General features: G+C 36.9%; 1 protein-coding gene and 1 long non-coding RNA gene across 10 annotated transcripts in view; one reads left to right on the forward strand and one right to left on the reverse strand.

The window, feature by feature from the left end:
• Window positions 1–1,620, forward strand: part of LOC486076 (disintegrin and metalloproteinase domain-containing protein 20) — a 160,795-nt gene extending 159,175 nt beyond the window's left edge. For 3 of the 9 annotated variants that reach the window (XR_005378596.1, XR_005378594.1, XR_005378595.1), the window contains exon 4: window positions 154–1,620. The gene's annotated coding sequence lies outside the window, so the exon portion shown is untranslated. The remainder of the gene's footprint in view (window positions 1–153) is intronic. The other 6 variants (XM_038573637.1, XM_038573634.1, XM_038573635.1 and 3 more) reach the window with 4 other exon arrangements.
• A 2,462-nt stretch (window positions 1,621–4,082) lies between these two features.
• On the reverse strand, window positions 4,083–25,626 carry LOC119865840. Its single transcript, XR_005378217.1, has 4 exons — window positions 25,084–25,626; window positions 22,373–22,511; window positions 5,416–5,641; window positions 4,083–4,332 (listed from the first exon to the last, which is right to left on the reverse strand). It is a non-coding gene; the product is annotated as an uncharacterized LOC119865840 (long non-coding RNA).
• Window positions 25,627–25,638: the final 12 nt, after the last annotated feature.

A 25,638-nucleotide genomic window follows, 5' to 3' on the forward strand; every position in this document is an offset into this window, starting at 1 on the left:
CTTCTCTATCCCTCTCTCTGGGGAATTCCACGACGGCCATATTACTAATTCCGGCCAGTAGCACTGCAAATGGAAGTTGCATTTTGCACCTCGAGGCTGATATGGTTAAGAAGAGTATTTGCCTTACCCATCCTCTCTCTTTCCGTTTTCTAGCTAAGAGCAAAGGACTCCAATGTGCTAGGAGATGGCAAAATCACAAAAGAAAAAGAAGGTGGTTTTCTGAATCACCACGTGGATGGCAGACCTGACACAGCCCAGCAGATTGCCACATGCGGGAGGAATTAATTGTGTGTTATGTCATGGAGACGCAGACTGGTGATTTTTATAGCATTTAGATTTTCTTGAATCAAACACGATAGGCAAAGACACTTGAAGACAGGCTTTTCATATTTAGGTAAATTATTAAAAGAAACCCCAACTGATGTTTATCTTCATTCTGTAAATAACTTATTCTGTAGAGACCTTTCTTCTATTTGATGTGAATTAAAGAATTTAAAAAAAAACAACCCCTTAACTTATCTTGATATACATCTACTATTATACTTCATTTTTGTCTGCATTGCTTAATTTGTTATGTCCAGTGCTAAGTCAAGACACTTTGAACAAAGATGAAAATAACTGAAAAACCCATCCTTCATCCCTGGGAAGTCTACCCTGAGGTAGTCAGTTTTCTACCTATACAGTTAATGACCTCTGATTCATAGAATGTTGCTGGAGAATTGCTACAGTATCTCTAGGGAAATTTCTGATGAGGAACAGGAAAATCTGTGTTTATGAAAATGAGTATTTTTCTTAACTTATTATCACATCTCAAAACAAGATACAAGTGTTATACAGACAAGCATTGCAGGAAATGCCTTTTTTAAAATTTTGGGCTATATAATTAAAAAACTCCTTCAGGGACATCTTCCAAGTCATTAATTGAATAACAACAAAAATCTCAGTTTTAAAATGATTTGACCTTCAGTTATATGTCTGTTGTAATTCCTACCAGTTCCATGATATGTGGCTGTGTTTTTCACTCTTTTATAATGCTAGCATTCCACAGATGCTATTTTCGGATACAAAGCACAGCTGTCCATTATCATTAACATTTCATCCAAATGCACAAAGATATGAATTGTGGGAAAGGCTTTTACAAAATTGAGACTTTTTTTCAATCTTAACATCTATGAAGTTTCAACCTTAGTGGCTCCAAAACAATAATAACTTTATAATTGTTGGAATTTCCTTGTGAACCAAGGAGAAATCAAAATTTCAAAATATGGGTAAACCATTCTCTCTACCAATATTTAAGAATTCATTTGAATATGTGTTTAGTGACCACTTTTCAAGATTGAGATGTCCAAGTAGAATACAGAATTCAAAAGCATAACTTTAGTTGCTAGTCTTCTTGTTGGGATATTGCCAAATAAAACAATAAACTTAAATGCACTTGTAAACACATTTACATTGAATGGGTCAACTGGTTGAACATTTCTAAGTATTACTATGTGTAATTGCTGTATTGTGTTTAAAAGCATAGAATCCTCCTAAAAATGTGCCATAATATTTAAATATTGTATTAGAAGAAATACATATAAAAATTGTTTAATGTGCCATTGGATTTACTGTATTTACTGAATATACATACTGTAAATTCTACTCCCTCTGCATGAAATGTTTTCTTCATTTTCTACTGCTTTATCAATCAAAATATACCAGATTTTTTACCATCTAATATTTATCTCTGAATTAAAATTGAGATTCATCTACTTCCTTCTATGATAGTGTTTAAGTTCCCACAACTTAGATCCTCTTGCACTTGACTCCACATCTTGTGACTGGTCTGGAAAATGCTAAGGGAGGTATAAATTTTAAACTGTCTCTGTATTTTCAGCCCAGCTAGCCATGTACACTGGCTTCTGTATTGTTCTGTGTGAGCAAACCAACACTTCGGACACCAGATCCCACAAGATCTTCATTCTGTCCCTTCTGTATGAACCCAGTCTTGTATGGCCAGTGATCCCATATGACTGGGCTTTGGGTCCTCCCATGTAAACTCTAGTTTCTACATGTGGGACTTTGCTACATGATACCAAAATCTCTTAAATACTACCAACTACTGGTATCTCAAACATGATCTCCCTTGGTATTAGGTGGCTGAAGCTCAGCAAACCATCTGAGAACAAAAGATGAGATCAGGAGAATTGCAGAGAGCTTGGCCCTGACACTCCTGACCTGGTACATCAGCACCACAACTGTCTAACCTCAAACATCTCCTCATATGTGAGAATAAGCCTGATATGTTAGGCTATCATCCTCCTGCATCTGTTGCTGATAGCTAGGCACTACTATCATCAAACACAGTCCTAGAACATCTTGCTTTCCTCTGAAAACTGACATTTTCTCCCTTTTGCTAATCAGAGCAAAGCACTTAACCTCTTGCTCTGGCTGCCAGAAGTCTTAGTTCCAGATTTTCTTCTTAATCACAGCAATTGTGGCGATGACCTTTGGTGCTGAATCACGTTCTCTTATGCACTCTTAACTATTTTTCTCCTCTTGTTTCCATTATTATTCTTTCTTTCTGAAAACTCTCTATAACCTTCTTTGAAAACAGAAGACTTATGGATTTAATTTTCAATGGACTTATTTGCATTTCATTGTAAGAACGATATAAAATCACCCAAATGTGTAACTCTATCTTTTTTCTGGTTAACCCTCTTATTGGTCTTAATGGCAGGTGCCATTAATAATTAAACTAAAGAACTATATCAAGGACATATGCTTCACCAGGACCTGTTTCTGGAAGAGGGAGCTAAATAAGACATGTAGAGCCCTAATGCTTTTACAGTTTATAGGATCAAGTACAACTTATAAATAATTTGGTTAGTGACTTCATTTTTATCAGTAAGAACAATTAAGTGAATAATTAAACTGAGATCTAAGACAAGGTTACTTTAAATTGACTCTGACTATCAAATACTTGAAAAATAAAAATGAAAGCTTTTTATTTTTTTGCCAAAGACTTCAGAAGATAGAGCATTCACTTTTATCATGATTTTTTCTTTTATCTTAATTTCACTTTTGTCTCATCAATGCTAATGATTTTGGTATAGCATCAGTGAACTCACATCTTTGTTAATATTCAGTGCCATTTGATTCCAAAGATAAAAATTGAGAACTGTACTTACTGAAATTCATTTTAAGAGAACTATCTGAACTGGTGATCTATACAGAGACAGCATTTTCTGCCTACTTTGTTATTTGAAATGTACCCATGAAGTCAGAATATACCTAAAGGGAAAATTTGTTCTCCAGAGTAATAAAATGTTATATTTGAAAATAGGGCAGTAAATATAAACTGAATAAATGCACAAATAAAAATGCAGTGTTATTAGGAAAAATTAAACAAAACATAGCAGTTAATCCAGAATCCAAATAAGCAGATAATATAAAGGGCCAGAGGTTGTATCTTAACTTTAACCTGTGTAATGATAATATTGATAAGTATGCTATCAGTATAATGCAGAGTCCTTGGATTTCTTTGGATTTATCAAACCGAAATTAAGTTAAATTGAGCTCTTTAACAAGTAGTGAGAAGCATTTCTTAAGAAGTTCCAAAAATTTAATTTTTTTTTGAAAATCAGTAATTCGTGTCACAAATACTTTTCAGCAAACCAGAATATCAGTTCTAGAAACCATCATCTTTTTTTCTTTCTTTTTTTAAGTTTACAGTAAGGGGGGCACCTGGGTGGCTCAGTTAGTTAAACATCAACACTTGGTTTTGCCTCAGGTCATCTAGGCAAATCCTAGGACCCAACCCTCAGTTGTGCTTTACTCTCAGCTTGGAATCTGCTTAAGATTCTCTCCCCCTCCCCCTCTGCCCCTCCTGCTCATTCTCTCTCTCCCAAATAAATAAATAAATCTTCTTAAAAAATAAAAAGTTACAGCAACCATAACACTATTTTCCCATCTCCAAGAAAATCACTTTTCTTTTTAATATTAGGTGCTTTTTTTTTTTTCCCATTATAGTGGCCACAGTTATTTCTAAACAGGGGAGGTAAATTACTTACATGAACACTTGCTTGCCTCTTCTCAGGAGATGAGGCCAATGTCCACCACAGCTTCTTAGGAAGCACAGTTACCTAGCCTTTTAGCCACCTTTGCATCTTGCACCACAGAAATAGCAATCAGTGGATTGCTGAGGATGTACTCACACTTAGTCCTTAGGTGAGCAAAGCCTCTCTGGCACTCTCTCAGCTAGGGACAAACTAGCAGCCCTCAATGTTCTGATGCTGAATAGGCAACTGCAGTACATATTGAACTGGAGGCAGGTGAAACATTCCACTCCTAGAAAAGAATAGAATGTGGAAAACATCCTGTTTAGTATAGTGTGGTGAAAAGCGCATAGGACCTTGGAGAGGACCAAGTTTGTTTTCAGGGCCTGCTCTGACACAGAAAATTGTGTGACCATCCATCAAATAGGATGTCTCGCTTAGATTACAAAACTGATAGAAAAATGAGATGTGACATAGAGATAAGGAAAGATCTTTGAGATGCAAATTACTCTATAAATACTGTGCCCCATGGGGATCCCTTGGAAATTTATCCTTCACACAAAGCTTTTGAAAATGGCTTAGAATATCCATACTTTCCAAGTGAGTTTCCCCTCATCCACTCCACTTTCCCCTAGATAAATCTTCACATGGATTTGCCTAAAAGGTTTAGACACCTTTATCGTCAGACCCTTTTTTCTTTGTATTTCACAAGTCCTCCCTTGTCTTTTCACCTGCCACTAATGTATCTCAGGTACTATAATGACCTGAGTCACACCCATGTAGTCAGAACATTATAGACACTGACCTTAATTCAGTTCCAATTTTTCACAATAATTATAATCATTCTCTTTTGTCAGTGTAAGAATTCTTTAAAGTGTAAGAACATTCAGCTCCCAATTACTCACTGCCCTTTTATACCTAAATAAATACTTGTCTACTAGGTTTTCTTTCCTAGTGACAGCTGAAGTTTTATAAGACATATGGTCTCGTTAGACTGAGATACTTAAAGACATCTATCTTTTCCTAACTAATTGGCAGTTCAGTATTTCTTTATGAAACTTCATAATAGATACAGCCATAGATTCAGCATGGAAATTTCTTGCCTGAATTAATACTGAGTAGTTTTCATATTTGAATTCTGAAGAACGGGGTTCTCAGGGATTATATTTGGCCAAACATAGGAAAACAGACAACTGTTACCAACATTGCTCTACTTAAACATGTATACTCATTTATCTCTTTTTTTCTTTCATTTAAACAGTTTATATTGAATACATCCCAAAGTCTCAGGCCCTCAATAAAAGGAGAAGGCAAAATATTGTACAAAGACATCTAAAGTGTAATTGCATCATTTATGACTTTGGAAGAAACTTACCTTGGGCTTTCAGGGAACTGAGAGCACTGCTTCTTCCATCTGGTTTTCATTCAAAGGCGCACAGACAACTTCCCTAGGAAGCTCTTTCACTGCTTTGATTTCTTTATGTCACTGTCTTTCCCAGGCAGGAGTCATGATTCCTCCTCCTGACTGTTAGGGTTATATCTTTGAATGCTTCACACCTGTAGAATCCATATATCCTGGAAGAATTTCTCTAATAGGTACCCTGTTGGGATAGGAGATAAGAAAAAGAAAAAAGAAAGGAGTTGGTATATTAAAAAATGACCTCTTCCACAAGAGATTAAGCTCAGATTAAGTTATATCTGGACTTAATGAACATGAAGATTTCAGTTCATTCAAACTGACAGAACTTTCCACTGCCCCATTTTTAGTATGCTAAAAACTGACCAAATTATCTTTATGGAAAACAAAGAAGCATTTGCAGTTTGATAAGAAATTTGTTGTGTCTGTGGAATTTCCAGATAGTTAATCATGCTTAGATTTAGCTATGGTCTTTTAAGTACAGCGTATGCACAATAACATGAAGTGAGCAGAAAGCAACTAATCCAGCCAGCCAATTAACTCTACCCAGATGCTACACTTTTGCACTGAAAATTACTTTGAAAAAAAAAAACTAGGACAGAAATATCAAACCAGGGAACAATATTTTGTGGAAGATGATACACGGACTAAAATACATGTTGGATTACTTAAACCCAAACCATTTGTATTTAATACAATATTTATATTAGCACAACATTCGATCAGACAAAAGTTTTTTTCTGTTTAAACTATTTGCTGTTTTGCACTGAAGGATGAATATATGTAAAATCATCTGAGCTTCCAAACTATTATTTCTTTGTTCTATCATTATAAAATGCATATTACATGCTTCTCAAACATTATTTTCTCTTTTCCATCAAATTACAAATGTATCCTATCACTTGTGCATGCTTGAGTATTCCTACCTCCAAGTATGATCATCCCATCAAACTAAAGTATGTCTTTCATCTCATTAAAAGTACATTTGCACCTTGGTAATTCCAATCTTCATGTTATTTTATAGTAATAAACACAAAGGAAAATGAAAAGATCTTTTCAAATGACTTATAATCAGGAATACACACCCCTCTTAGCTAGTGGGAAGGATAAATACACTCAACTTCTGAATTATGTCATGTCTACACTCTATATTGCAATTATAACAGAGAATACTCAATAAATAGTTTTTGAATGAAAGAATAAGGGAGAAAATTGTTAATAAATATTACATCTGTCACTTTATGTATCTATTAACAATTGTGTTTTAAATAATGATTAATTAAATAAGAAAATATTCATAATTAAGCATTAATTAAACAAAGTAATATGTATAAACCTCAAGTTGGGACAAAATATAAAACAAATACAAAAGAGAGACTAAGGTCAATTAAGAAGAAATAATATGATAGCTATCACAGCTTTAAAAATTACTTTAGCTGAAGATAGGATTAAAGTGATGTTTATTTTCTTCTCTTTATAGTTGTTTTCTGAAGTTAATAGAGTAAGATTGATTGAAATCTTAGAGTAAGGATTGATTGAAAGAGGCAACATTTCAGGTGGTAGAAATGTTACATTTTAATTTTAGTTGCGGTCACAATAAAGTATAAATTTTCGTAACTCATACTGTACATTTTTAAATGGGTGCATTTCATTTAAATTACACATCAATACAAATGAAATCTTTTTTTAAAATACATTTATTTTTTATTGGTGTTCAATTTGCCAACATATAGAATAACACCCAGTGCTCATCTCATCAAGTGCCCCCCTCAGTGCCCATCACCCAGTCACCCCCACCCCCCACCCACCTCCCCTTCCACCACCCCCAGTTCGTTTCCCAGAGTTAGGAGTCTCTCACATTCTGTCTCCCTCTCTGATACTCCCCACTCATTTTCTCTCCTTTCCCTTTATTCCCTTTCACTATTTTTTATATTCCCCAAATGAATGAGACCATATAATGTTTATCCTTCTCCTATTGACGTATTTAACTCAGCATAATACCCTCCAGTTCCATCCACGTTGAAGCAAGTGGTGGGTATTTGTCGTTTCTAATGGCTGAGTAATATTCCATTGTATACATAAACCACATCTTCTTTATCCATTCATCTTTCGAAGGACACCGAGGCTCCTTCCACAGTTTGGCTACTGTGGCCATTGCTGCTAGAAACATCGGGGTGCAGGTGTCCCGGCCTTTCACTGCATCTGTATCTTTGGGGTAAATCCCCAGAGTGCAATTGCTGGGTCATAGGGCAGGTCTATTTTTAACTCTTTGAGGAACCTCCACACAGTTTTCCAGAGTGGCTGCACCAGTTCACATTCCCACCAAAAGTGCAAGAGGGTTCCCCTTTCTCCACATCCAAATGATATCTTAATGGAACAAAAAAGAGTTGCGCAGAAAAAATGAAGGTATTCAAGTATCCAATAATTACATGAAAAAGTGCTCAATATCACTAATTAGGAGAAAGAGACACATTAAACCCGCAATGACATATTACCACACATCCATATACATGGGTAAAAGTCTGACAACACTAAATGTTGGTGAATTGAGTAGCTATTTATATATATTTCTAGGAGGATTAGGAAAACTGTCAAGCACCTTAGAAACTGGCAGTTTCTTATTATATTAGCATACAATTTCACTCCTATATATTTCGGAAAGAAATATAAGTCCACAAAAAAGATTGTTAAAAGAATATTCATACATCCGACTATTAGAAGTGTCCATGAATCTAAGAATGAATAGAAAATTGTGGTATACTCACAAAATGGAACATTTTTCCCCAATAAGAATCCTGCTATTCATAACAAGGTGGGCGAATCTCAAAACATTTTAAAACTAAGCTGTAGTGATAGAAATTTAACAGCGGCTGCCTCTGGGTGGTGGGAATTGACTGGACTTTGACATTAGGAAATTTCCGAGGAAATATTTATCTTGGTTGGGATGATAGTTATTCAGATGTAAACATTTGTTGAAATATAGATCTTACACTTAAGATCAGTCCATTCATATCATCTAACAGAAATTTCAACTCAATAGGAAAATATACACGTTCTGTAATAAATAAAATATTTTTAAAAGTCCGAATGAATAAAAGATGTAATAAATGGACAGGTATATCATGTTCAAGTTAAAGAAGATCAAAGTTCATAAAAATAGCAATTATCTGTGAATAAAGTTTACATAATACAATAGACTATCCCTATTGGATATTTTAAAGTATAATATGATAAATAGTGTTGCAACAACTAACAAATCAGCTGGAAAAATAAATTTCAATTTATATCCCATGACTTATACCAGAATGAATCCCAGTTTGTTGACAGATTTAATATAATATATGAAAACATAAAAGCACTAGAACAAATCATAAGACAACTATCCTATAACCTCAAATTTGAGAAAACTTCTAAAAATTACATAAAACATAGAAGTTACAGTAGAAAAATAATGCTAAAGTACAAAAATACATATTCTGTTTATACATAATTTTAAAATAATCAAAAGAAAAATGTCAAAAAAGAATAGATGGAATAAGGGGAGAATTATTTACAAAACATATAGCTCACCAGAAAAAGTGAAGACCAAAATAATTCTCATAATAAGATAAACTTAAAACCAAATTGATACATCATTTTTTTTACTTAGAGTGAGTGTCTCAATTTTGGCAGCACACCAACAGAGGTATTGGTAAAAGGCAGTCTGATACATGAATAGAAAGAATATGAATTGGTACAACCCTATCAAAGCCAGTTTAGTGACATTCATTACAATTATGGAGACAATCAACTTTTGACATGGCACTATCACTTCCAGGAATCATCTTAAAGATATAATCACATGTATGTGCAAGTTATACTTGGTTCCTGATGCATTATTCTTCCAGAGTTATTTTTCTTTGTTTTTCACTCCATTTTACCTAAGATGTAGGGAGGCGAAGCCAACTCAGAAGAGGCACCTCTAACCTGTCCCTGATCATGTGTTCATGATCCTCAGTAGGAGAATTAAGCTCATGTGGTATTCATCCACATAGATATTTTAAAAATACTATCTATTATCAATCTATTTAACAGTGATAATATTACCATCTTATAGATACAGTACTTCTTATAGTTACTATATGGTTTGAGTTATATAATCTCATATGCCTCTTACTATAAATCTGTGAAACAGTAGTCTATTCAGCACAGATGACTAAACTCGGGGGCAGAAAGTAGAAATGAATTATCTAAAGATACAAAACTAATTAAGTAGACAACTTTAGAATAGAAGTGTTTTTTGGTTCCAAGTCAGGAGATATTTCTCCACAAGGTTCATGACAATACATTTCAACCTATCGTCTTGATAAATTATATATTGACTATTTACTCGGAAGCACTAACTGACAAAACTGTATACATGTTAATAGATGCTATATATACATATGATTGTATATTATGAATATATTATTGTATATATGCTAAAATATGGTCAAAGAGCTTCCATAGTTACTGAGAGCCCAATGAGGAAATAGCTTTCTTCCTCAAAATTTGAAGAAAATTCTTCAAAGTTATCTTCTCATAGGGCTCTTGGTAACTATGGAAGATCAATTAGTATCTTCAGGTCATGAATCAAGTAAATAGAGGCTAGACTTTGCCAAACCTTAGAGTAGGGCCTTTACTAAAACTAAAACTAAACTTTACTAAAACAAACAAATGAACAAACAAAAACACTGATCCCAGAGTTTTCTAATTTTTAGTTAACTCTAAATGGACTAACCTGATCAACAATAATGGTATTGATCTTCTCTTTTTCTATTTCAAAAGACATTTGACAGACAAAATCATTTAGGTAGACAAATACCATAATAAACCAACTTTACCATTAGCTAGGATACCCATTTATTTCTCTTTCAAATAAAGAAACAGACTCATATGTTGCCAAGAATAATAGATTGATCTTATGTAGAAAAAGTAATTAATGGTTATTTTTTTTTTTTTTTTTTTTTTAAGATTTTATTCATTTACTCATGAGACACACAGAGAGAGAGGCAGAGACATAGGCCGGGACTCAATCCCGGGACTCCGGGATCATACCCTGGGCAGACGCTCAATTGCTGAGCCACCCAGGCGTCCCTGAATTTGATAAGTTCTTTACAGATCTTGGATACTAGCCCTTTATCTAATGTCATTTGCAAATACCTTCTCCTGTCTGTAGATTGTCTTTTAGTTTTGTTGACTATTTCCTTTGCTGTGCAAAAGCCTTTTATCTTGATGAAGTCCCAAAAGTTCATTTTTGCTTTTGTTTCCCTTGCCTTCAAGGGAAGCTGCTGTGGCCCCTGCAAGAAGTTGCTGTGGCCAAGTTCAAAAAGGTTGTTGCCTGTGCTCTCCTCTAGGATAAAATGACTATTATTGACAACAATAGGAGGAACAGTATTTTTAAGACAGTCTGAGACTGAAAATTTATAACAAAATATTGAGGCCTTTTATTATTTTATTGCATTTATCTACCTCCTCAACTGCAATCCCTCTGCAGTTCTATACCCTAAGAAAAAGCGGCATAAAGGACATTTTATTTTATTTTATTAAAAAAAAAATTTTTAGAAAGGATATTTTAAGACATAAGATTAATCAATGCCAGGATGTTACTATAAAATGCATTCTGATAGGGAAATTATAAGCATTTATTCCTGACTTTAAAAAAATCAAAGTTGTTTGTAACACTGACCTTTAAATAAATGCAAAAACAAGCAAAAAGTTTCTCCATAGTGAGCACTGGAGTACTAAGCCCTTGCGATTGCCTGTATGTTCGTTCAGTCATGACATCTTCCCCACACATTCTCCACATTCCAAGTACTGCTTAGGTAATACAGATGTAGAGTGTACCAGAAATCAAATTATGACCTCTTTCCTTGGTAGTATTTGACAGTATTAGAGTAGGCACCGGGAGAGAAGCATATTTCAGATTGAACTTTGTTTCCTGTAAAATGGATTTAGTTATTTATATGTGGTAGCCGAGAATAATAATGATATCATAATAAATAATAATTGAAAAGATTAAAAAGTAACCATCAGGGACACCTGGGTTGCTCAGTGGTTGAGCACCAGCCTTCTACTTGGGGCATGATCCTGGAATCCAAGGATCGAGTCCCACATCAGGCTCCCTGCATGAAGCTTGCTTCTCTCTCTGTCTATATCTCAACACCCAAGAAACAAACAATCCAGGCATGAAATAGGGAGAAGACATGAACAGACATTTCTCCAAAGAAGACATACACATGGCCAACAAGCACATGAAAAAATGCTCCACATTCACTTGCCATCAGGGAACTACAAATCAAAACCACAATGAAATACTACTTTATACTGGTGAGAATGGCTAAAATTAACAAGACAGGAAACAACAAATGTTGGAGAGGATGTGGAGAAAGGGGAACCCTCTTGCACTGTTGGTGGGAATGCAAGCTGATACAGACACTCTGGAAAACGGTGTGGAGGTTCTTCAAGAAGTTAAAAATAGAGCTACCCTACAACCCAGCAATTGCACTACTGGGTATTTACCCCAAAGATGCTGATGTAGTGAAACGCAGAGACACCTACACCCTAATGTTCATAGCAGCAATGTCCACAATAGTCAAATGGTGGAAGGAGCCACAATGTTCTTCGACAGATGAATGGATAAAGAAGATATGGTCTCTATATACAATGGAATATTACTCAATCATCAGAAAGGACAAATACCCACCATTTGCTTCTACATGGATGGACCTGGAGGGTATTATGCTGAGTGAATAAGTAAATTGGAGAAAGACAATCATATGGTCTCACTCATATGTGGAAAGAAGCAATACTGAAAGGGACCATAGGGAAAGGAGGGAAACTTAGTGAGGAAAAATTAGAAAGGAAGACAAACCATGAGAGACTCCTAACTCTGGGAAACAAAGGGTTGCAGAAGGGGAAGTGGGTGGGGAAGATGAGGTAACTAGGTGACAGGGACTAAGGAGGGCATGTGATGAGATGAGTGCTAGGTGTTATACTCTATGTTGGCTAATTGAATTTAAATAAAATATTTTTTAAATAATAAAAAATAAAATAATAAATTTTGAAAAGAAAAAAGAATAGTCATTTTATCTCCCATACTTTTCTATGAATATCTGATGGATTAATTAAACCAAAAAAACTTTTGAAAAATATTCTGCATTTCAATTACTATTTCTCAATTCCATGGTATAAAATGAAGTCCTAACCTGAGAATCCTAAATTTAATAATTTGAGGGTATTCTAAAATGCCACACAGGAAAAAAAAATTAAAAGTATGCATTGCCTCCTGAAAGCCAAGCAGGGCCTCTTAATGATCTGGTTAGATAAAGCCAAGGGTTCAGTTTCCAAAAACCAAGTTAGTTATACTAGGGTTTATGCCAAACCTTTTTATCTTCACAGGGATCAACTTTGTTGATAAATGGAGATATTTTTTAATTTAATTTCATTTCATTTATTTTATTTTATTGTTTTATTTTATATTTTATTTTGACAGAGTGAGAAAAAGACAGAGATAGTGACAAAGATAGCACAAGTAGGAAGGAGAGGGAGAAGTAGGCTTCCCACTGAGCAGGGAGCCTGACACGAGGCTCAATCCTAGGATCCTGGGATCACAACCTCACCTGAAGGCAGACACTTAACCACCTGGGCCACCAAGGCACCCTGATATGGAGATTTAGTGAGACAGTGCCTGAATTGGTATGAATCCTTCTCTCATTTCAAAAAAAAGCTACCGTAAATAATAATCATGGTAGTAGGCCAGTGACAAGATTTTTGTTTGAGAAGCCTATAAATACATGCTATTTTGCAAACATATCCTTTCTTTGAGAAAGACAATTGAATGTCTATTTGCTGAAGTTAAAGCAATCTGAAATCCAATTTGTCTGCTATGGATCCGCTTTAGGAGCATGTACGCAAACAGCTTTAAGCTAGAATAAAGATTTATTTCAGTGTGCATCCAGCTAACTCATTTTCTTTCTCTTGGCAAATTCCAGTTTTACATTGATTTTCTGAAAATAACTGGGATGCAAAAATTTGTGTTTATTTGGGTAGTGAATCGACTCTATCGGTTTGAAAATAAATGGCCTACTTTTTCTTGTTAAAATAGTCACAAATCAATACAGTAAAAAGTGTTCACAGATCCATGGGTAGATGCTAAATCCCCTGTGAAATCTCAGCTTAAAAATGTGACTTTTCTCAAAATAATAGTGAAGGTATAAAATTTCAAAAGAGATATACTTTTGAATGTTGTTTTCAAAAGGAATGAATAGTGGCTACCAAAGCTTCAGTTTTGTTTGGTCTTCCATTAGAAATGGACCATCTCCATTAAAAAAAAAAATCATGCATTGAAATTTTATCTAATTATAGACTTTAGTATGTTAGTTTAGTGTCTGCTTGTGTGTTTATTTATTTTTAAAGATTTTATTTATTTATTCATAAGATAGAGAGAGGCAGAGGGAGAAGCAGGCTCCCTATGGGGAGTCCGATATGGGACTCGATCCCAGGACCCCGGGATCATGCCCTGAGTGGAAGGCAGCCACTCAACCACTGAGCCACCCAGGCATCCCTGTTTGTATGTTTATTGCGGACTGTTGAACCTGCTGCAAAAGAGGTCAGAAGAGAAAGTCAATGTCCCTGCGAGAAAGATGGAAGACAGAAAGTAACCTCAAAGAGGGGGTTGTCCAACATGACAGGCTTGCAGGAGAAACAAAGGAAAACAAGAAGAGCAAGGCCAAATCACTGCAAATGATTTGAATTAAACCTCTAGATTTCTGCTGTGGGGGAACTATTCTATCAGAGGTACGTAGGGAAGGAAGCCAAATACACTTCATGCTGATTGAGAGACAAAGTTGAGGATATGGAGCAGCATAATAGGCGGACTGAATGTGATTTTTTCCTACTAGCTGTGACAATCTTGGACAAGTCTCTAAAACTCTCTGAGCCTCAATGGCCTAGTTTGTGAAATGGGTATAAAATGAGCCATCCAGAGGCACCTGGGTGGCTCAGTGGGTTAAGCATCTGCTTTCAGCTCAGGTCATGATCTCAGGGTCCTGGGATGGAGCCCCACATGGGACTCCCTGCTCAGTGGGGAGCCTGCTTCTTCCTTTCCCTCTACTGCTCCCCTGCTTGTGCACTCTCTCTCTCAAATAAATAAATAAAATCTTAAAAAAAAAAAAGAAGAGCCATCCAGAGGATGCTGCTAGCACTATTATTATGATCACACTAGAAAGTAGAAAGTGAGCTAGTGTTACCTGCTTTTTCTAATGTCATCAGTAGTTAAGCCCCTCTCCTCTCCTCTCCTCTCCCTCTTCCTTGCTGAGAAGTTTCTTGGTTCCTTTCTGCTTCTGATGTTAATTTATACCTCTCTCACATGTGATGATCTCATGTTTGACAATATTCATTTTCACTCTATATATGGCCACCCATATTTTTATTTTATTTCATTTTTTTTAGATTTATTTTATTTTTTTTTTAGAGAGAGAGACAGAACGTGTGTGAGTAGGGGGACAGGCAGGAGGAGAGAGAGAATCCTCAAGCAGACTCCCCACTGACTGTAGACCCCATCCAGGCTGGATCCCAGGACCCTGAGACCACAACCTGAGCTGAAGTCAAGATTGGACGCTTAACCAACTGAGCCCCCCAGGTGCCCCAATCCACCCATACTTTTAAAACAGACAGTTTTTCTAAACCTGTGGTCATATATTGGCAGCAAAATCCCCCAGCTGTTTGCTTGAAGTGGGCATGTATGTGCCGATCATTGAGTCTACACTGAGACTTAGAAATATGCTTCATAACAAATCCTCAGATTGATTTCATGGCAGTTTGGAAGCACACCTGACTGTCTGACTTAACCTTTGACTTATCTGACCCAATCTGCCTCATCACCTCTGAAATAACTTCAAATTGAAATAACTTCCCAATACATGACTTTTTTGACCTTTTGTCGGAAATTCCAGCACACAGACAGCTGCTCTTCACCCTTTTTATAAGCTTCATGTGAGCAACCTGGCTCCAGACCAAAATAACTACGTGTGATTTATCAGGCCGAACGCAAGCAATCACAAAGATTTGACCTGCCAGGCCTCCTCTGGGAGCGGGAGCACTTCCTCCTGCACCAGACTTGATGCCCAGCAAACGCGTTGCAGGTGCTGTGGGGCGTTGCAGGCAAGGACTTAGGCTCCTGGCTAACCTTGCTCTTCAAGGGTCTGCATTCTTCTCCATCCTTCCTTGGCCCCCCAGGGTCAACAAAACTGCTGGAATCTTTTGTTTGGGGTTTCCTCGTCAATAATAGGATCCTTACTTTTGTGCTGGTCTACCCGCCCCTAAACCAGAGACCCTCAACCACAGGTTAAATGGAATAGAGTGGAAGTCAGAACTTTTTCTGGGTTAGCTTCTTATACTATCACAGTGATTAAAGGTTTAACTGTTACTTTCATTTGGGGGCTGCTTGTTTCTAATTGGCTACTCTACCACCAGGCAGCTCAGTTCTTCCTCCAGCTCAGCTGAGCTTCTTACATCTCCATGTGCCAACTCTTGCAACTTATCTGAAATCTGTTATTCAGATGTTACGGAGCACCTGAGGGAAAGTAATTTTTTTTAATTAATCCTGGTGTAACTCAACTGTTTTCACTCACTGAACCCACACTGGGCTGCTGACAGCTGCAGGAAAGTCACACCACCATCCCACCTTTGAAACTATAATCTGGTCATCGCCAACCTCACCTGGGGCCCTCATGCATTGCCAGCAATGCTACGACTTTTTCCTTAGTCTTGCTGTTTTACCCACTGGTCACCTGATTTATATTGTCAACCATATCCAGCTTCTGACCTCCCTGTTATCCCCTGTGAGTCCCAAAAGATTCTTTGATTCATAGCTCATAAGGAACATAAGTACTGAGGGAAAAAACTTCCTCAAACTCCTGTCACTGACTTTACAATCCATCTTCCCACCCCTATCCCCAGGTCTCCGCCCTTCTCTTGTTTACAATGAAATCTCCTTTCTATTTTCAACATCTAATATCTTTATCTGTGCTCTCCTCATTATTTCCCACCTTCTCAAGGACTTTATTATATTGATTTTTCTCTCTCTTTCCTGTATTGACAAACCTCTTGCACTCTGCTGGCTGCTTCACATTAACCTTTAAAATCCTCAAATTGTTCCCACTTTACAAGAATGAGAAACAAGAAGCCCCACATCGCCCCCTAGCTACTTCTTCCAACTATTTGGAAATTTTAGCCTACAAGATAAGATAGCTCTACTTTCTCACTATTTAGTACTTGAAATGTAGCTGGTATGACTGTCAAAGTGATTTTTTTAAATATTTAAACTGATTAATTTCAGTTTCAATATCAATAGAAATACATGGCTAGTGGCTATCATATTGGACAAGCAGGTCCAGATAAACATTGAAATTTAAATTTCAAAGCTGATCATGACAACATAACTAGGAATGACAATAACATCTCCATATAAACCAATTGAAGTTTTAAGACTGGAGATGTGATTAGATATAAGAAAACCCATGTCTACATTTTACAATATTCCATTTCTAGCAGACTGAGCTTCTCTATGAGTAGTAACAACTGTACCAGCTAAACTAACCCATAGAGATGTTTAAAAGTCTTTATTTTTAAGTTAAATAAAATCTTATCATTAGATATGGTGTCATGATAAAAATAATTGTATATTACAGAACATTTCCATTACTGGAGAAAGTGCCAATGAACATCATTTGTTTACATTTTTATCAAAAATAATGCCATTGGATATTTTTTTGAGTGATGAACAAGTCATGGTAAATGAATTCTTGTTATGTATCAAACTTGTACATGCATTTTTGTGGGCACAGTAGACTTTGTCTTGCACTCACTTTTACCAATTTCACCACTGATTTAATACTGGTTACAAGTGATAAATAGAAAAATTATTTTTAGATATATTTTAAAGATGTTAAAACTTCATGGCCAATGTAAGTTCCAATTAAGCATTTTAGAATATACTTTCTGAATTGGCATACTTTTTTAAATATTTTATTTATTTATCGAGAGAGAAAGAGAGAGGGAGCAAGCATGAGTGGGGAGAGAGAGAGGGAGAGAGAATCTTAAGCCAACTCCATGCTGAGCACGGAGCCTGACACAGGGCTCAATCTCATGACCCTGAGATCACAACCTGAGCAGAAATCAAGAGTCAGATGCTTAACTGACTGAGCCACTCAGGAGCCCCCAAATTGGAATACTTTTTATCTATTTATTCACTCAAAAATCTAGAATTCCTCTTGAAATAATCAGTGAGTTCTATCATTACATTTTTCCTCTCATGACTGCATTCTATGACTATTCTAAATGTTTTATGTACAGTGGTCTATATAGTGTATATATATGTGTATATATATGTATATATAGTGTATGCACTATGTGTATATGTCGGTCAGTTGCTTGGTGTATCATGGAGCAGGGTAATCTATGAAAATTGCTATGAAAGTAAATAGAGTTTAAACTGTGCTATGAAAGTAAATAGAGTTTAAACTGTGCTTCTTTAAAATATTTTTCTCTTTGTGTAGACAGGGCAAGAATGAAAAGCATCAAGAATTTATGTAAGCATCCATTGCATATCAAATAACAATTAATGCCCTTGTCTTCATTTCAGGTCCCCACAAGTAGGTATCTTTCAATTAGGTATATAAGAAAAACAGTTGAAATTTGAAACATGCAAGCATTGATTTTAGAAGCCTCTTAATGTGGTTTCTGTCCACACCCGTTAGCATATTGAGGCACAGTATACTATACTTCACATAGGCCATACCATTCACCTACACAATCTAGTATATATAGTCATTTAAAGGTAGTGACTAGGGTGGCAAGAGACAGTGATTGGGAGTCTGTGAGTCAGATTGCCTGGGTTGGAATCCTAGCTTCCATACTTCATAGTCATATCCACTTAGGCTAGTTACCCAAGTTTTTGGCACATTCCTTATCTGTAAAATGTGGACAAAAGATTAAAGAATCCTTATGAAGACATGTTCATGTTCACAAAAAATTTATAGCATAATCCTCCAGGACCAATGCAGGTATTTTCCACGATGCCAGGAATATTAGCTGCTGTAGGCTTTTCCCTCCGTGAGAATCACTTTAGCAGAGATAAATAGGCAGCCCAAAATTGTGCTCCTGCCTGTCTCATGGGTAACCCACATCAAATGCAGTCAGTGTGGTGGTACAAAATCTCAGCCTCTTGCCTCAATGTGGGCATCTCTGAAGGGCCATTTCTGTGTCAAAGCTCCCCGTGGGATCTGAGGCAGCCTCCATGGTAACTACATCACCAATAAACTTCTCCCTCTGCCTGCTCCAAAGTTTCTTCTTTTTTAGGTGTTGTTTCGGAGTTCCTTCCCACATAAATGCCATCCAAGATAATGTCTTTTTCAGAATCTGTTTCCTCAAGCCCAACACACTACAATTATTGCTAAGAGTGGTCTTATGAAGTATACTCTATAATGCGGTTGTCGTCACCCACTGACGACAATGAGGGGGAAAAGAAGAGCACATCGCCTACATTAGGGGGAGTACTGACAACCCCAACAAGTTGTAACATTCCAGTTGTTAAATTTCACCACTAGTACTCTAATGGGCCCATAATGAAAGAGAATGGTGTAAGGACTTTGGAGTTTCAGGGGACCAGCAATTATAAGGAGCATAGAATGTGCATTCTGTTGTAGAAACATAGTGAAAGGCTAACCTTGGTTAATCACCAACCTCTAAAGCAAAGTGTGAAAGTCAGAAGGCCTCCATGGAGGCATACAAAAAATTATCATCTCCAGCAGCCAGAGCAAGAAAAACTGAGGGTCAAGTCCAGGACATAATTAGAAGAGTAAAGCACTCCAGAGAAAGTTAAGTTTTCATACCTAAAAGTCTGTACTCCAAGGACCTATTGGAGAAAGAATTAGTCTGTGAGATTTGAGATGGAGATATCTGGATTGGATTGATGCTCTTGAAAACTTTGAAACTTCAGATCACTCTGAAGCATCTGAGCCTGAACAAGTGGCCTACTCCTGCCTGATAAGGATTTGCTTTCCTTTTTTGCATGAAGATAACAGAGGGTTTGCTCTCCCTTGTACAATAAATATGATCCCCCTCAAGACTTCCCCACCTCTCTTCCTGGTCACCAGGATATAGTAAATGCCAAGATACAACATAAACTGACAAAGAAAGTGCTAGACCTGCTCAAAGGAGAGACAGATTGTACCCCAGTATGCATATGGTATCAAGCCAACATTTATGGCAGGAGCTGTGAAAGTCTCTATGGAATGGGATCCTAAAAGAGATAAATGCAGTGGAGGGGATAAGGAAATTAGATAAATGAGAGGCTATTGATATGCTACCACTTTTCTATAATGCAAGATTTCACATACTGGCCAGCATACAGGGAGATGGTATAAACTCATTGCTAGAGTGGCATTCTTAAAAAACTACAAATATCTATGGCTGGTACTGAAAGGAATAGAAATGGAAGAATTGCCTTAGTAAATGGTAAGATAAAGGGTAGAAAATTTCAAAGGATGCTATGCTAGATATGCTACACAATTCCAGAAACCTATATCCAGGGCAGGGCCACAGGGATACAGAGAATACTTTGCTTATTAAAATGATGAAAATGCACCAGTGGGAGAAGCCCCATCATCTTTGAGAAGCCTACAGAGACTGTCTCTGTAGAGATGATCTGAAGGTAAGAATTACAGAACTGGATTCTTTAATAAAATGGGGATCATAGGACCCTGAAATAAGCAAGAGCGTACAATTATTTAATAAGCAGAAAGTTCAGAATGGCAGCCAGGTGAAACAACCCTTAGACATCCCAGAGACAAGATAGAAGAACAGCCATCAAGAGTACTGCTCAATCTCTACTTTTAAAATATTAAATCAAGGATCAGGAGGCTGAGGCCAGCTAGTCCAATAAAAGTAATGATTACTGATCTAGTTTTCAGACCTAGTTTGAACTAATTTTTCAGACCTGGAACACAGTGATTTAAGGAGAGACTGGGTCAACAGGAGAACAAATATATTACAACAAATGTTTCTGGTAATGATTCTCCCAGGCCTTCCCCCAAGGAACCACAGCCACTTAGGTAGTCATACACTAAGGAAACGAGATTAGCTAGACATTTCAAGGGCTGTTAGATTGAAGATCTGAGTTGACAATGATATCATGCATTCTGAAGTCTCATCAGTTGTCCTCTCAATAGGATGATAAGAGCCTATCAGGGCCAGATAACTAATAAAATTGTGGTCTAGATATGACTTGAAGTAGGTCCATGGGTCCAATCCATGGTCACTTCTCCAGCTCCCACATGTATAATTGGAATGAACATACTTGGAAATTAATACAACCACCATATTTCTTCCTTGACTTGCAAAATAAGAATGATCATAGTGGGGAAAGCCCACTTGAAGTTTGTCCCATCCCTCCCTGGCCAAATATATGTACATGTTTAAAATACACACACATACACACACACACCCAGACACAATGGACAGGATTAATACCATCTTTAAAGACCTAAAGGATGTAATAAATATGTATCCTATCCCCATCAAAAATAAAGGTAAGAAAGAATCTAGAAAATAACATTGGACTGTCTAAACTCAAATTAGTAATAGTCATAATTTCAGTTTCAGTGCCAGATATTTTATTTTTGCTAGAGCTATATATAGCATGACCTCAATGTGGTCACTGATCTGGAAAACTGCATTATTGTCCAAACCAATAGGTACCCAGAAGTAATACTTATTCATATGGAAAAGATAAAAATACATATATATGCTCTTAGACCAGGGCTATGCTACATCTACTATAACATAGTCCTGGACCTGGACTATCATAAAAGAACGTGAATGACCTAGTCATCCCACAGAACATCACGGGGGTTCACTATATGGATATAATTTTGTTAAAAGGAGTAGGTAAGTAAGAAGTATACCAAAGGCTTTGTAAAACAGATGAACTCCACAGAATGGGAGATAAATCCTACGAAAATTCCAGTGATATTTGTAGGGATCCAGTGATCTGTGGTATGCCATGACATTTTCCCCAAAATAAAGGAGAAGCTACCACAATGTTCATCTTTCACTGCTCAGAACAAAGACCAATAGCTAGAAGCCATCTAGGTTCTCTTTCTCATTTGGAAATACTACCTTATCCCATCTACCAAGGTACATGGAAAACTTCCCACTTCAAGTGACGACTAAAAAAGGAAAGGGCTGGGAAGTGGATTCAGGCTAAGTGCAAGCATCCTGCCACTTGATCCATATGATGATACCTATGGTACAGGTATCACAGATGGAAAAAGACTACATGTATAGTTTATGGTTAGCCCCAGGGAGAGAGTCACGATACAGACCATCTGCAACAGAGAAATATACAGCCTTAGAAAAACAGCTCCTGGTTCTGTTTAAAGAGACAGAGCACCTGACTTTGTAAGCAGAAATAGCCAACATGTTTAATGATCTATCAGACGCTACTAGCCATAAGGTTAGGTAATCCTCAAAGCAACCCATTAAAAATTGCAGGTGGGGTATCCAGTATGGAGCATAAACAAGGCCAGAATATACAAATTATCTGCATGGAAAGGTGGCCTAGACCCCCACACCATCAACCACTATTACACTGGTGCCTATGTTTACCTTGGATTAAGGGATAAAAGTTCCTTCTAACTAGAGAGATAAAGTGATGGAACAGCTTTTGAAAAGCATAACCGAATGCCAGCTCAGAAATACAAAATGAAAACAATGCCAATCGAGCTGTAGTATGCATTCAGAAACAATGATCATTCTATGGCACTGTGTTTACAATATATAGAACACATGGGTCTGAGGAGTAGAGGCTAGAAGTAAGCATGGCTCTGCTTACCATCACTCCTAGCGGTTGCTTGAGGATTTGTGAAACTTGCATCTTCAGGTTCTGAGGGTGTAGAGATCGAGAGATGCAGGATCCCAGAGAAGGAAACACTCTTACCAGTAAATACAACAAGAGTCCCACGTGTCAAAATCTTTAAAATTTGCAAACAAGATTGTATGTTGATTTTATTAGTATTATAAAAGTATGTAGTAATTATGAACAGAAAATTATGACAGGATAAGAAAGGTATGATCAGAAGATATACACAGTCTCAAGGTAAATGTAATATTTTAACTGTAGTTATTATTCCATTAAGATATATCTAAGGAAGACTGGCATACTTTTAATATGTTGATGAAGCTATTATATCCATTCTCTAAAAACAATGATATCATAGACAGATGAGCAGCTGAGTACCACACTATGGCTTGGAGAGATGATCACATAAACCATGCTGTGACTAATGCTACCTGGGGCTGTGTAGTGTAGTGATTCTCTGTTCATTTCTGCATATTTGGAATATTTCCAAATTATTTTATGAACACACAAACCAAGTTTCATACAAGTTAAATAATTCACTACAATCACCCAGGTAGTCAAAGGAATAGCTCTCCCACTCAGGCCTGAATGGACTCATGGCTTGCAACCACAGCATAGATTAAAATCCTAGAAAAATTTTAATTAATGTTAGCTCATATGTGGGACAATCATGACACTTTAATTTTGGTCACAACTTTATTCAGTAGGGATAATCTTATCCTGCTTCTCAATTAAAAACCTGGAAGACCCATGACTGGCCTTCTGGTTACTAAGATAATTTTAAAAGTCTGCTTATTACTTTAATCATTGAAAGTAATTTATTTCAGTAATTAGAATGCATGCAGTAATTAGAAAGCCAGTAAAAACTCTGAACTTGACTTAGCTTGAGCTCCCTTCCAGCTACAGTGTTAAGTTGTGCAAGTGGGGACTGGGGTAGGCTGACTCATGCATAGCTAAGCAGCTTTGGGCTTTTGATTTCTGAGATGGTGAAAGTGGATCCTTTCTCTCTATAACAGTCATAAGCTTTTGAAGATAGAGGCTCCCTCTTGAATTCCTCTCTTCTGCTGTTCCTTTGACTCAGGCATATGACCAAGGCTGTGCATCCAGCTCTAAACTCTATAAACTCTATCTTCCTTCTGCTGAGACTTCCACATGGGCAGTCTTTGTGGACAGAACCAAGTGGATCACACGCAGGCTTTCTCTCCTGCACAGCACAGCATGGTCCATCAAAAGACTCAAGCAACTCTTACTCTAGTAAATTTAAGAAAAGCCTGCAAATCCGAGCAGAACTCTTCTGGCTCCAATACCAAAGAAGTTAATGTCATTCTTTTGGATGAGATGTTGGTTTCCCAAGAAAGATCAAAACTAGTCCTAATTGCATTTTGTCTTAATCAGATGCAGATTAGACTCTAGTCCTCATATGCAAGAAGCACATTTCAAATGGTCCCCTTGAAGTCCCTTGACTGGGTTTGGGCTACAGTGTAGTTCTCACCCCAACCCCACTCCTCCAATTTCCGGGAAATGGAGTGGAGAGATTCAGAGTACAGTAATGATTCTCTCCAAATGAACATCTCTACCAATCTTTTTGATTCCATCCATTATCTGGCTAGCGATTGCCCAAGGAGGGAAACAGCTTCTTGTGATCATTTCTTTTTTAAATCTATATATGGGGAGGGAGCTGGTAATTCTATTCTTTCTCAGTGAAAAAAAAAATGAAAAGTGCAGTCCTTTTCATTGGTGTTTTATCAGTCCCTTAGAGACTATTGAAAATACAGGAAAAACAAGGTTATATAGTTATTGTCACATATTCAGAAGGACATTTATAAATTATTTAGGGAAAAAAAAACTGTAGCAAGCCCTTCAAACTAAGTTCTGCCCTTCAAAATTCTGGAATGTTTCTAAAAGTAACTATCACCAGAGTCATTTAAACTGTACTGAAGCACAATGGAAAAGAAAAAAATAATAATTAAAACACTTCAAAGTGTGATGTTTGCTTTAATAAATAGCCTGTATTGAGAACTATTCCAATTGTCCCAAAGTTTACCAACACATTTTTAAAATAAACATAGTACATGCAGAGGATTACGAACTAAACTGTTCAAAATAAAAAAACTTAAGTTTTACCTTTGTCCCAGTCTCTTTTCCAGGAATTAATTTCTCTAAAGAAATCTTTATCTTTCCAATAAAAATGCATTCCTACAAATGATATATACAATTCTGATTTATTTGTACAATTTTAAGTATACTAGATAAATTCTTTCATGTCTTGTTTTTTTGGGGGGGGTGTTATCTGTTTTTTAATGAGAAATATTTGACCTATAACATTACATAATCTTCAGGTGTATAACATAATGATTTGTTATTTGCATATATTGTGAAAGCCTGGCTAAATCACTATACATAGTTACAATTTTTTTTCCTTAAGATGAGAACTTTTAAGACCTGTTAGCAACTTTCAAATATGCAATACAATATTATTAACTATTACAATTTTTTTTCCTTAAGATGAGAACTTTTAAGACCTGTTAGCAACTTTCAAATATGCAATACAATATTATTAACTATGGTCACCATTACATCCCATGACTTATTTACTTTATTTTTTTTGTAATTCTAAGGTCAATTTTTATTTCTACAAAAAAAAGGCAGTCAAAACAATATAAAACACATGTAAAGGATATTACTGAGTGAGCTTCAAGTGGAGCTTGACTCTGCAAAGGCTGTGTGTCCAGAGGGAGAGGGAAGGCGGTCTTGCTTCTGGGCTGGCCGGCTGTTCCGAAGGAAGGGGCCAGCAGGGCGCCGGCACCCCCAGACTGCTGCTGGCTACAGCCAAGTCCGGCCAATTCCAACCCCGCAAAGGGCCAAACTGTGCCGAGGGAGGGTCGCGGTGGGGCTGCGCTGCCCTGGGGAGCTGGGAGAGCGAGCTCAGTGACAGGTGAGCGTGGAATTTCACATGGACATCCTGGCTTCAGAGTTGTCTGCAGTGACCAGCACATCTTGCACAGTGGCTGCAGGGAGGAGCGTCAACCTTTGGCCTCAGGAGCCTCTCTGGTGAGAAATTCCTCACACAAGTGCACAGCATCCTCTGGTTGGCAGGCCCTCCTCTGGCGTTGGCCCAGACCTGGGTTTCCCAAGCAGGCCAGGCCAGGCTGAAATTCAATCAGGCACACAGACATCAGGGCTTGCCCATTTAATCAACGTTATTGTGGTTAATACCGGCCAGATTTTTACATAAGAAT

The sequence above is a fragment of the Canis lupus genome, chromosome 25 (assembly GCF_011100685.1).
Source record: "Canis lupus familiaris isolate Mischka breed German Shepherd chromosome 25, alternate assembly UU_Cfam_GSD_1.0, whole genome shotgun sequence".
Classification (NCBI taxonomy): domain Eukaryota; kingdom Metazoa; phylum Chordata; class Mammalia; order Carnivora; family Canidae; genus Canis; species Canis lupus.